Source organism: Miscanthus floridulus, chromosome 4, assembly GCF_019320115.1.
Source record: "Miscanthus floridulus cultivar M001 chromosome 4, ASM1932011v1, whole genome shotgun sequence".
Lineage (NCBI taxonomy): Eukaryota > Viridiplantae > Streptophyta > Magnoliopsida > Poales > Poaceae > Miscanthus > Miscanthus floridulus.
In genome coordinates this window covers 54,947,758-54,959,367 of record NC_089583.1, presented here as the reverse complement: position 1 = coordinate 54,959,367, position 11,610 = coordinate 54,947,758, and positions in this window count along the sequence as shown.

Genomic DNA, 11,610 nt, shown 5'->3' with positions numbered 1-11,610 from the left:
CTAGTGGTCAGGCAAAAATATCTAACAAGCAAATCAAGAATATTCTACAAAAGATTGTGGATGAAATGGGAAAGAAATGGAAGGACAAACTCCCTGATGCACTTTGGGCCTACTAAAATACATACAAAACACCCATAGGCATGTCACCCTATCAACTTGTATATGGAAAAATATGCCATTTGCCTATTGAATTAGAATTTAGGGCCCATTAGGCAATCAAGAAATGGAACATGGACCTCCACATAGCTAGCAAGAATCATTGAATATAACTAGCCAAGCTTGAATAGTGGAGAGAAAAGCATATCATAACTCCAAAATCTACAAAAAAAAGAACAAAGAGATGGCCTGATAAGATAATCAAGCACAAAGAGTTCAAATCTGGCGACAAGGTTCTACTATTCAATTCAAGAGTAAAACTCTTTGGACATTATAAACTATGAAGCAAGTGGGATGGACCTTTCAAGGTCATCGACACTTCAACTCATGGATCCATCACCATCCAAGATTATACAGGTTACACATTTTTGGTAAATGTCCAACACTTGAAAGTTTATCTTGAGCCACAAATCAACATGATTGAGGAGTTCGATGTAATTGAGTTCATAAAATTCATACATTAGAGCTCATTTTATCTTCACAATAAAAATGTAACCTTTCCATCAAAATAGAATTAAAAAAATAAAAACTCAATCTTGTTCCATGTCTTTTTAGTTTAATCCTATAGTTGAAATTTTTTTGACTCTCTGGTGCCCCTCACTAGTACAGTCCCCTTTGTTTTCACCATTTTTTATCTATGAAATAAAAAAAGCTAGGTATAGTTTTAGAGAAGTGTGGGGGATGTGCCAACCCCCAATGTGCACAAATATGTCAAGACACATCATGAACTGTTGTAGAAGCCTAAATAGAAATCTAGAACTCAGTTTGTTCCTCTCTGTTGAGCACTTGTTTAAACCTACAAATTCAAAAAGAACTATCCACACTTAGAGTTAAAACTTTAAAAGTGAATATGAGTATAGCTTTTTTGAGATTGGACTGCATAATCTTTGTTCGTTGCATATCCTTGATGCTTATGGGAAAATATCATGTAGGAAAAACATATTGACTAAGTTGTTGTGAAGTAAGATATGGCATTGACATGGAAATCCAACCTTTTCTATTCAAAGTACTTGGAGGTTTTTCATTTTGATGAAATGTCAAAATCCATAGCTTCACATACTCCTCAATGGTAAGATGTCCTACCAAGGCCAAATATCATGATACATGTTGAAAACCTTCCACATATGCTACTTGCTTTTGTGTTCAGCTTTATCAAACTTTGTTGACCCATGTTGAGAAAGTTGTCACGCTTTTAAAATCAAGATCATGCACACACCACCAATATGCACTACTCCTACACTGGGAGTAGGCACAAGAACATGCCTTCCATTTAGATCCACCTAAAAAATGTTCTACTCCTACACTGGGAGCGGACATAAACATGTTTATTAGGTTCCATCAAAACAAATGCTCTAAATCCTTGTTAGTTATTTCTCTCCAAAGTCTTGTGCAAAGAGAGACATGGGGTTATCAAAAAAGGGAAAAAAAGAAAAGAAAAGAAAAAAATGAAGAAGAAGAAAGAAAAAAATAGAAGAAAGATGAGAATAAAGATAGCCCCATCCCACAAAAGTTTCCAAGTCCCAAATGATAGAGAGATATGTCTCAAGGAGCATAAATAAAATTTGCTTATCCATCTATCCTCCATATAACCACACACATGCACATCTTAATTTGATTGTATGACATCTTCCTCCTCGGACCCATTGTTTGACTTAGCAAAATATGCAAGGTAAGTATGCCTACATACTATTCCTACCTGAGCTCCAAATAAGCTTTCTAGAAATGGGAAGTAAAAAAAGGCATTACTATGATGTCCCTTGGTGAGAAATCAAACACCATTGAGTGATCCAAGAGTACCAATTGAGGAGTGTGAACTATGCTTTTATTCCAAAAAGGTTTACCAAAACTCCAAGTTACTAAGATGCAAAAATGGGAAGAGATGACTTTGTTTCAAAGCTGTTCCACTTCTCAACCGCTCAAGCAAATATGTCAGCCACTCCACATATCCCATAGGTAGGAGGAATGTTTTGGAATAATCCGTATGCTAGTTCCATACCTTGAATAGTTATGTTTATGTTTACTTTATTCTAATGTTTACTCGAGGACGAGCAAAGTGTAAGTGGGGGGGAACTTGTTGGTGGTCCTTAAATCACATATTTGGGCCACCAAATTAATCTAAAATGACAACATTCCATGCTACATCAAAGCAAAATATTATTTTATCAAACAAGTTCCATGAGTTTTGATGCTTTCACTTATTTTTGATGGATATTTAATTTTCCACTATAGAAAACTATCTCAAATGACGAATTGGAATGAACCATTATGAAGAGCTCGTCGAGACGATCGAAATGGATATATGATTTGCTATATTTGGAGCTCCGAGGAAGTACATATCAAATTCGTAAATTAAAAAGGAGTGCCAACATCATCGCTGACGTTAGCACTCTACAATAATACCATGCAACCAATGGCTAGTGGCCACATGGCTAGCTACTCCCCATGAGAGAGGTTGGTGACCAGCCCAGTGCATCAGGCAGTGACCCATGGTGCTAGTAGGGAACGCGCGTGTGTGCTCGGGTACGGGCGACCATGATGCCACTCGGTCGGGTGGGATAGCTGGCAATGCAGGATTGGTCCCTAGGCTGATTCTACAGGAAGGAGCACAGAGACAGTGACTAGGCCGGTGGTTGCACCTATTCAGCTGGCCAGAAAAGGTAGTTTTTAGCCTAGAACGCAGACAGCGCAGACTATGACCGGTTTTGCTCCGGTTCAGGAACCTAGAGTTCGGTTTTCATCTAGTTTTTGATGCCAAAACGTGGGGAATTAAGTTACCAACCTATAGAGGTTGGTTGTGGCTAGGTGGTGCATGGAGAATGGCTAGAGGAAACTTAAACTTGACTCTTACTCTACCTTGAAGTAGCCTCTACTCCTCCTAGCTCTATAAATATGGATCATCTCCTCATTTGTAAGACACACCTACACACTTGAGCCTCATTTTCTTCATCATATACTTAGTAGTAGTGTCCTTCTAGGTGTCTCTTACCTAGTTGTAGCATAGAAAAGAGGGAGAGAAGCAAGGCGACAGCTAAGGAGAAGTAAGGTCTATCGGATCCTCCTTGACTTTGTACCTCAGTGGTTGTAGCTGATCTTCTAGCTGCATCCAAAATATTAATCTAGTATTTCTAGCTCATCTAATTAATCGATATTAGTATTTATCTCAAGTTTATTCATTGGATTCCCGCTCGCATCAAGTGAGTCTTTGCAAAACTAGAGTAGTAATCTATAGATTAGGTGTGGTGCTTAGTCTTGCGATTACCTAGAGTTGCACCTAGCCCCACGGATAGTTGTCGTAGTCCAGCATGTTCGGGTTAGTGTTTACCATAGTTGGAGCTTCCTAGCCCCCTTCACATCCCAGTCCATGGCTAGTGTTCTGATGTCCCGAAATGTAACCTTGAAATAATTAAATCATTGATTCTTTAGATTGGCCAAGGGACCTTAGGAAATTCCTCTCTACCCACAAAAACATCTTTCTATCTTTATCCTCAAACGACCATGGTCCCTGATTAGTACACTTCGTGTTCCTCATGGAAATCGATACCTTGGAATACTCATAGATGAAAGCTACAGCGGTATTTGTGCGCTGATGGATTTATCTATGTACGTTAACAAATACCAACAGGGAGCGAGTAAGAATGGAGAAGTACCAAAGTTGTTGGCTACCTCCTCTTGTGTACTTGGGGCCCCTTGTACACTTTGTGTTACCAAATGCCTTGGATCATTGGCTCGTCTCCACTTGTACCCTTATGATCCTGAATACTATTTGGAGTATAAGGTTCGTGTTTATCTTTGGTGGTGAGTTCTACATTAAGTTAGTCTTGTTCATTATTTACTTGTGGGTTCATCATCCATCCTTGTGATAAATACTCTAGTAGAGGGCCTTGATGAAGATGGATAACCCTAATAGATGCTAGAGTAGTAGTTGATAGCATAGACATCATGTCTATTCTAGAGGCTACCTTGATTTGCCTCGTACTCCATGGTTGAGGGGTAGGCGGCAGGTGGTGATAGCCGTATCCATCCCTTGTAATCCTCCATGTCTGGGTATGGTGTAGAGCTACAGGCCATGTTCACTTGGCAAACTATGTGCTACCCGATGCCCACAGCAAGTCTATAGTGCCAAAGCTATCTTAACTTAGGATCTCTTTCCTAAGCAAACCTCACAACCCGAGCTATCTCTTTGCTTGTTATCATTAGGTGAACTAGCTTAAGAGACTCTTACACCTCCATTCCTCATGCAAATACGATACCCTGAATACTTTTGGGTGAAATGCTGCAACGATAATTCTGTTCGCTTGAGGATTATTTATGTATGCATTAAGAAATACCAACAATAAGTTATATGAATGATAAGCATAAATTTCTACATGTTAAGTTCATAACATAGAAACTATATGCTAGTTCATATGTCAAGATCATAACATGAAAAATATACTCTAGTTCATAAGCACAACTATATTGATAAATTGATAACAAGGCTATGGAAGAATTCTTCATATTATTCATACCATGATTCTCTTCTTCCAAGGAGCTAAGCTCTCCAAGGTAGCTTTGCTAGCTCCAAAAGACTACTAAAATGTAAAAGAGTACAAGTCGAGATGTCGAGGTGTGAGGCCCAAATGAGGTGCATGTGTATTGAAGGAGCTCTACCCCTCTGTTTATACATGCTTGTGGTCGGTTTGGGGGAGAAAAATATGGAAACTATCTTGAACCACCTCTGCATGGCATTAATGTACTGCTAGAGCAAGGTGGGGCCAAGCGACGTTGGGGGTGGTGCAGCTGCACTCCTGGTGTGGCCGCACCCGGGCCGGCCTGCCTCACCACCTCCTTGCATAGGTGGGCTCCTGGCGAGGCCTGGCCCACTTCTATGTTGGTGTTTTGCCCAGATTTGGCAGTTGAATGGGCTGCTTCACAATTCTTTGGCCTAAGTCTACTTTACACGTTGCTTGATTGCGCCTTTTGTCTTGTTTTCCACTTGTATTCAAATATATGTCCTGCAATACATTATCCTTCCAATACAAGTGGAACTATGTTAATAGTAAAGGCATATGTGTTATAAGTTTGTTTATTTCTATAGTTTTGAGTCATAATTGGTGGTTGGATTTGGTCATCAAGGACCACCAACAAGGCTCTTCTTCATTAGGAGCCACCAGAATAGGGGGGTTGGTGACGAAGTCCTTGATATTGTTGAAGGCTTTCTGTGCTTCTAAGGTCCATCGCTAATTTGGCATCTTGCACAAGAGTTTGTAGAGAGGAAGTCCTCTCTCGCCTAACCTAGAGATGAACTAGCTTAGCGAAGCTAGACATCCCATGAGTTTTTGGGCATCTCTCAGTGCTTGAAGGGGCCCCATATCGAGGATGGCCTTGACCTTCATTGGATTGGTCTCAATCCCACGTGCTAATACGATATAGCTGAGCAATTTGCTGGATGGTATACCAAAGGTATATTTCTTTGGGTTGAGCTTGATCTTAAACCTTCGAAGGTTATTGAAGGTCTCTAAAAGGTCTTGAATAAGGTCCTAAGCTTTTGATGACTTGACAGAGATAGTGATGGTAGGTAGCGCTTCATACAGTGCTGGTAGGTAGCCCCTACGTTCTTTAGTCCAAATGGCATGCTGACATAGCAGCATGCTCTAATTGGGGTGATGAACAAAGTACGTAGCTGGTTAGATTCTTTCACCTAGATTTGGTGATAACCAGAGTAAATGTCGAGGAAACAAAGCGATTCTTATCCTACTATGGAGTTGATGATCTAGTCTATACAGGGCAAAGGGTCAGGATCCTTGGTACATGACTTGTTAAGACCCATATAGTCAACACACATTCTCCACATGTTCTTCTTGGGCACTAGGATGACTGAAGTAATCCGACCGGCCACCTACCGACTAGAGGACGACAACGATGACGCTCTCACCAACACTTGGAACATTGAACAGCTATGTCATTTTTCCCCTAAATTTGGTATTACCACTTTTTTAGTCAACACTTACTCCTGAAAAGCACCCTGGCCCGAACAGTTTTGGCCCAGGTCACTCGGGGGCTATATAAGGGCATAATACCAAATATTACCTCATAATACCGAATATTACCTCTGTTTTTATTCTCACATGGTAAACAAATTTATCCCTGAATGGAAGCACATTTCCTTTCCTTTAACTGTCCTATGTGACTTTGTTCTCACTCCTAACTAAACGCACCCCGCCATGACCTACGGCTATGAGGAGCCGAGCCCTACAGCCTACGGAACTAACGGGCAGGTGTGAAAAAGAAAGGACAAAAACTGCAGCCTATGGAACTAACGGGCAGGTGTGAAAAAGAAAGGACAAAAACAATAGCTACGCTAGGATAAAAACAAGGAACATATGTGATTCTGTCATAGAGAACAGGACTGATGTGTTCATTAATACAAAAACTATTCACATAGGGGCTCACCCACGAACGACGAGCGTAGGTCCTGGTCGAACATTTCCGACTGAAGCTCTCCGAACCCCTGTCACTCAAGCCATCAAGGTGAGCATGTGTTCATTAATACAAAAACTATTCACACTAGGGGCTCACCCACGAACAACGAGCGTGGGTCTCGGTCGGACATTACCGACTGAAGCTCTCCAAATCCCGTCACTCAAGCCATCAAGGTGAGCACTACCAACCCCCTCTATTTCCTTACAATCATTTCATACATCCATACACACATTCATTCCATACGCCCGAAACCTCCCAGATGATTCAGGCCCTAACTGCTCGGGGGTTCGGGAACTAAGCATCGCATGTGCAGCGAAATGCATCACAACGTTCCAGTGTTGCATCATGAAGTGGCGGTTGCCTCATTCGACATGAGCAACCAATAGAGCCAAGGGAGAAAAACATAGATGAGCCTCGTGTGGCCCTCGCCCGGCCTAGCAGACTAGGTCATCTCAACCTTCTCATTCGATCCTAAACCTCTCACCAAACCCACAGAATCTCCATCGAGGGGAGGTCATTAGGCCACCTGGGTCAGTCTCCGAATGACCCAGGCATCTACCGGGTTGTAGGTAAAGGAGTAGTGGAATGTCACAAGAGGGCTATGCCGACCCCGTCATGAACGATGGACTTGGATTCCACTCGATCACACCCGTTAGCAAACTCACTGAGCACGTCACTCGAGCCCGAGCGATAGGGACAAGAGACAAAACTCAGCCCCTCCGGATGTGAGGAACCAAGGATGGGGTATAGCACACAACTCACACCGACCCCTACTAAGGCCTAACAGGGCTCGGTGGCTCAAGACAAAAATCCTAGGACTATGACCCCGAACTCACCCCTTCTAACTGCACTCCAAAAACCTAGGTTTGTGACCCCGATCTCGCCCCATCTGGCTACGCTTTAGACTGCTCCAAAAAACCTGGGTTTGTGACCTCAATCTCGCCCCATCCAGCTATGCTTCCAACTACACTCCAAAAAACCTGAGTTTGCAACCCTGATCTCACCCCATCTAGCTATGCTTCCGACTATGCTCCAAAAACCCGAGTCTACGACCCTGATCTCGCCCGATGACTCTGACTCAACTGATCCCATGGCATGCATCGATGCCAGGATCAGTGAGCTCTGTCTCGTCTAAGACTAACTCCCTCGCTTGATCCCACGACGTGCATCGATGCTAGGAACAGTGAGCTCTGTCTCGTCCAACACTGACTCCCTCTCTCGATCCCACAGCGCGCATCGATGCCAGGATCAGTGAGCTCTGTCTCATCCAAATCCCTTGACTGACTCCCTTGCTCGATCCCATGGCGTGCATCGACACCAGGATCAGTGAGCTCTATCTCATCCAAAACTAACTGCCTCACCCAATCCCATGGTGTGCATTGACACCAGGATCAGTGAGCTCTGTCTCGTCCAAATCTAACTGCCTCACCGATCCCATGGTGCGCATCGATGCCAGGATCAGTGAGCTCTATCTCGTCCAAAACTAACTACCTCACCTGATCCCACGACGCGCATCGATGCCAGGATCAGTGAAGCTCTATCTTGTCCAGAACCCTTGACTGACTCCCTCGCTTGATCCCACGGCGTGCATCGACGCCAGGATCAGTGAGCCTTGTCTCATCCAAAACTAACTGCCTCACCCGATCCCACGACACGCATTGTCGCTAGGATCAGTGAGCCCTATCTCATCCAAAACTAACTGCCTCACCCGATCCCACGACACGCATCGACGCCAGGATCAGTGAGCTCTGTCTCGTCTAAAACTAACTGCCTCACCCAATCCCATGACATGCATCGACACCAGGATCAGTGAGCTCTGTCTTGTCCAAATCTAACTACCTCACCTGATCCCACGGCGCATATCGATGCTAGGATCAGTGAAGCTCTATCTTGTCCAAAACCCTTGACTGACTCGCTCGCTCAATCCACAACACGCACCAACGCCAGGATCCACATGCTTCCCTCTCACCCAATCTCTCAAAATGACTAAAAAACCACCTCGGCTGCACAACGACGCCTTGGTCGACAAAACTCTATCTCAAACGAAAAACTTCCCCCACTCACAACACAGGAAACCCCCCTAGACGGTTCTTCCCAAACTGCTCGGGAGCTCAGGGGCTACACCCATGGGTGCGCTCACACGCACCCACCGGCAAGACAAAAATCCCCCAGGACGATTCTTTCTGAATCACCTGGGGGCTTAGGGGCTCCTGTTGGGTTCATAAAACCCAGGGTCCCACAGAGACCTGGCTTCCACGCCAAGGCTTGGCCCAAGAGTCTAAAACTAATAGGCTAGAAGGGTGGCCCAGTCACCGACCAGAAGGTCTGGCCAAAGAGGAACAGCGCTCGCTCGTCGGCTACTTCAGCCCACCTCTCCGACCAGAGCATTTGCTTCGACTCTAGCCACCTCCGGATGGCCTCCCTGATCAGAAGGCCTAGCCCAAAACACTACTTCTGACTTCGACCCTACATCTTCGACCCGGGTTTGTAGGAGCCCTGCTCACCGCTCTTCTCCGACCGGCACACTTAGAGCCGACTGGAACCATCCGACTAGGGAACGCCTGCTCGGTGGGAACCAGAAGACGTGCAGAGAAAAGCAAGGCAAGGCTCACAAGTCAAAACCACTATACCAGGGACCATACCCTGCATGAAACAGTACTCTACAGCCACCCTAACACAAATAGTATTGTAGGCACCGACATCTCCCTCTATAGTATTATAGGGGCCGCTAAAACTCCCATACTGGTAAGGCCCCCCACGTGCCTCTAGGCATCAATAGCGGTATGGGCACCAGATTTACCATACCGGATGAACATAGCGAGACTCCTCACATGCCTCTAGGCATCAAACAGTATTTGCAGGTACCAACGTCTACCATCCCTGAAAAAGGCAGCACGACCTCCCGCATGCATCTGACATTCTATAATGACATCAACAGTGTTGTAGGCGTCTACCATTATCTTGTACCCACCGACATGGGCAACAAGGCTCGGTAGGCTGAGCAACAAGGCTCGGTAGCATATGTACCCTCACCCTCTCACTTGTAAAGCCATCCCCTTTATCTACAAAAGGGGACGCACCCCCTCCAACAAAGAGAGGGCCCTTCTTGAAGATAATAAGCACCGATCAAGTTCACTAGCTCATGACCAAAGAACTGCCGGGTTCGGACTCCAAGTACACACTTGAACACTTACTCATAGCGTAGCTCCTGTCGCTCCCGGCCCTTCCGACCGGAGCCAACCTGGACCTCCTATACACACCTTCTTCCTCCTTCTCATTTGTAACCCCACTGCAAACTTCAAGCACCTGGGCTCAGGAATAAAGTCACTAACCGACTCAATCTGGATGTTGGGCACGTTGCCTAAACCAGTATAAATCCTATGTCATTGAATGCTAGGCCACCTTCGATCACAACGTACGGACAAAACTATAAATATTTACTAGTTAGTCACTTTCTACACCGACACAACCATAAGGGGAGCCCCTAGTTTGGGGAATCTCTCGTGTAGTAAATTAGATTTTTGTCCTCCTCTCGTCGTCGCCGTCGTTCTCGCCTCCTCATCATTGGAGCTCGTTGTCGCCCACGAGCGCGTGGAGTCTGGCTGTCCGCTAAAGATGTGGCGGTCACCATAGTTCTATCTGCAGCAGCTACCTCTCCTGCTGCAGTCCATGTTTCATCGAGAGCCATCATCAATCTCTGTGATGGACATGTGGACGTCTCGCCTTCGTCGGTTCTGTTCCATAATTAAGCTAGGTTGGACAGCATGCAAGTGTGTTGCTCCGGCCTTGTCCAAAGGTCCATGCATCTCCAACAAGACCGGGCACGTGACGTGATTGAGTTCAGGATCTGTACATGCGCCCTTTAAGTCGAGTTGCCTGCACTGCAATCCTACAAATCTTTGTCGTCGCCTAGTACCTGTGCCTTCGATCTGTTTCCAGATAGCAAGCTAACATGCCTAGTGTCTCTATGTCTATAGCTTTTTCTTTTGCGTTGAGGTTGTACTGATGTAATCTACATCTTAGCAACCGTGTTTTCTATTGTCAAATATCTCTAAACTATTATAATTTAAATAGTAATATGATTAATATGCATGCAACTAATTTTATAATTAACAGCAACATAAGCATGGTACTCTGATGTTTTATACATATAAATATTAATATGCTTAATTGCTATCACCGTGTTTTTGAATTATAAAATGTTTAGCTTATACACACACCATAAGCAGTTCGAGTAGGTGTTTCACCGATCCTTTTATTTGGCAAAGTTAGTGTTTAATTTCTTAAATATACAACAATATTTATAAGTAAAATATGACAAGATTTAACTTGGCTTTTAAATTAAATTAAGATTTCTCTAATCTGAATTAAACTTCTCTATGATTTTGTTTAACTAAAATAAATCAAGCTTGTAGTTGTTTCTTTTATAATATAAAACTCCCGATAGTCGTTACTTTTTAGCGATAGTTCTATTATCGGCATTTCTTGTGATCTTGTGATTGTAGAATTAGCTCTCTTTTAGTACATTGTTTTATCTTGAGTGGTGTACTGTTCTTCGTTGCTTTTATTTGTTGCTTGTATGTTTCCCTATGTGTGGTGCTTGATATGAGTAGAACGAGAACCATTTGTGAGCACTGAAGATGAGAAAGTGGTGATGACCAGAAGCAAAGTGTGATAAAAATGGGCGAAAGAGTAAAAGGCAAGTATAGCATGGGATTTTTCTTGTTGTCCTATTCAACTTAATATCATTCTAATCATATGCATCTGTCTACCTTGGAAAACGTAGTAATTTTCCTAGCTATTTGATATCCTGGATTCCTACGGGTTATTGCATTGGGTAGTATGATGCTAGCACTCAATTAAAGACCATGATCTTGTAACTTGACTAATGGTATATGCAGTAAACATTAAAAGATGTTTTTTAGCAACATGGAACAAGGGGGCTAGAGCATTGGGCTGTTTTTATGGTGCTCTAGATTCCTTTGCCTAAGA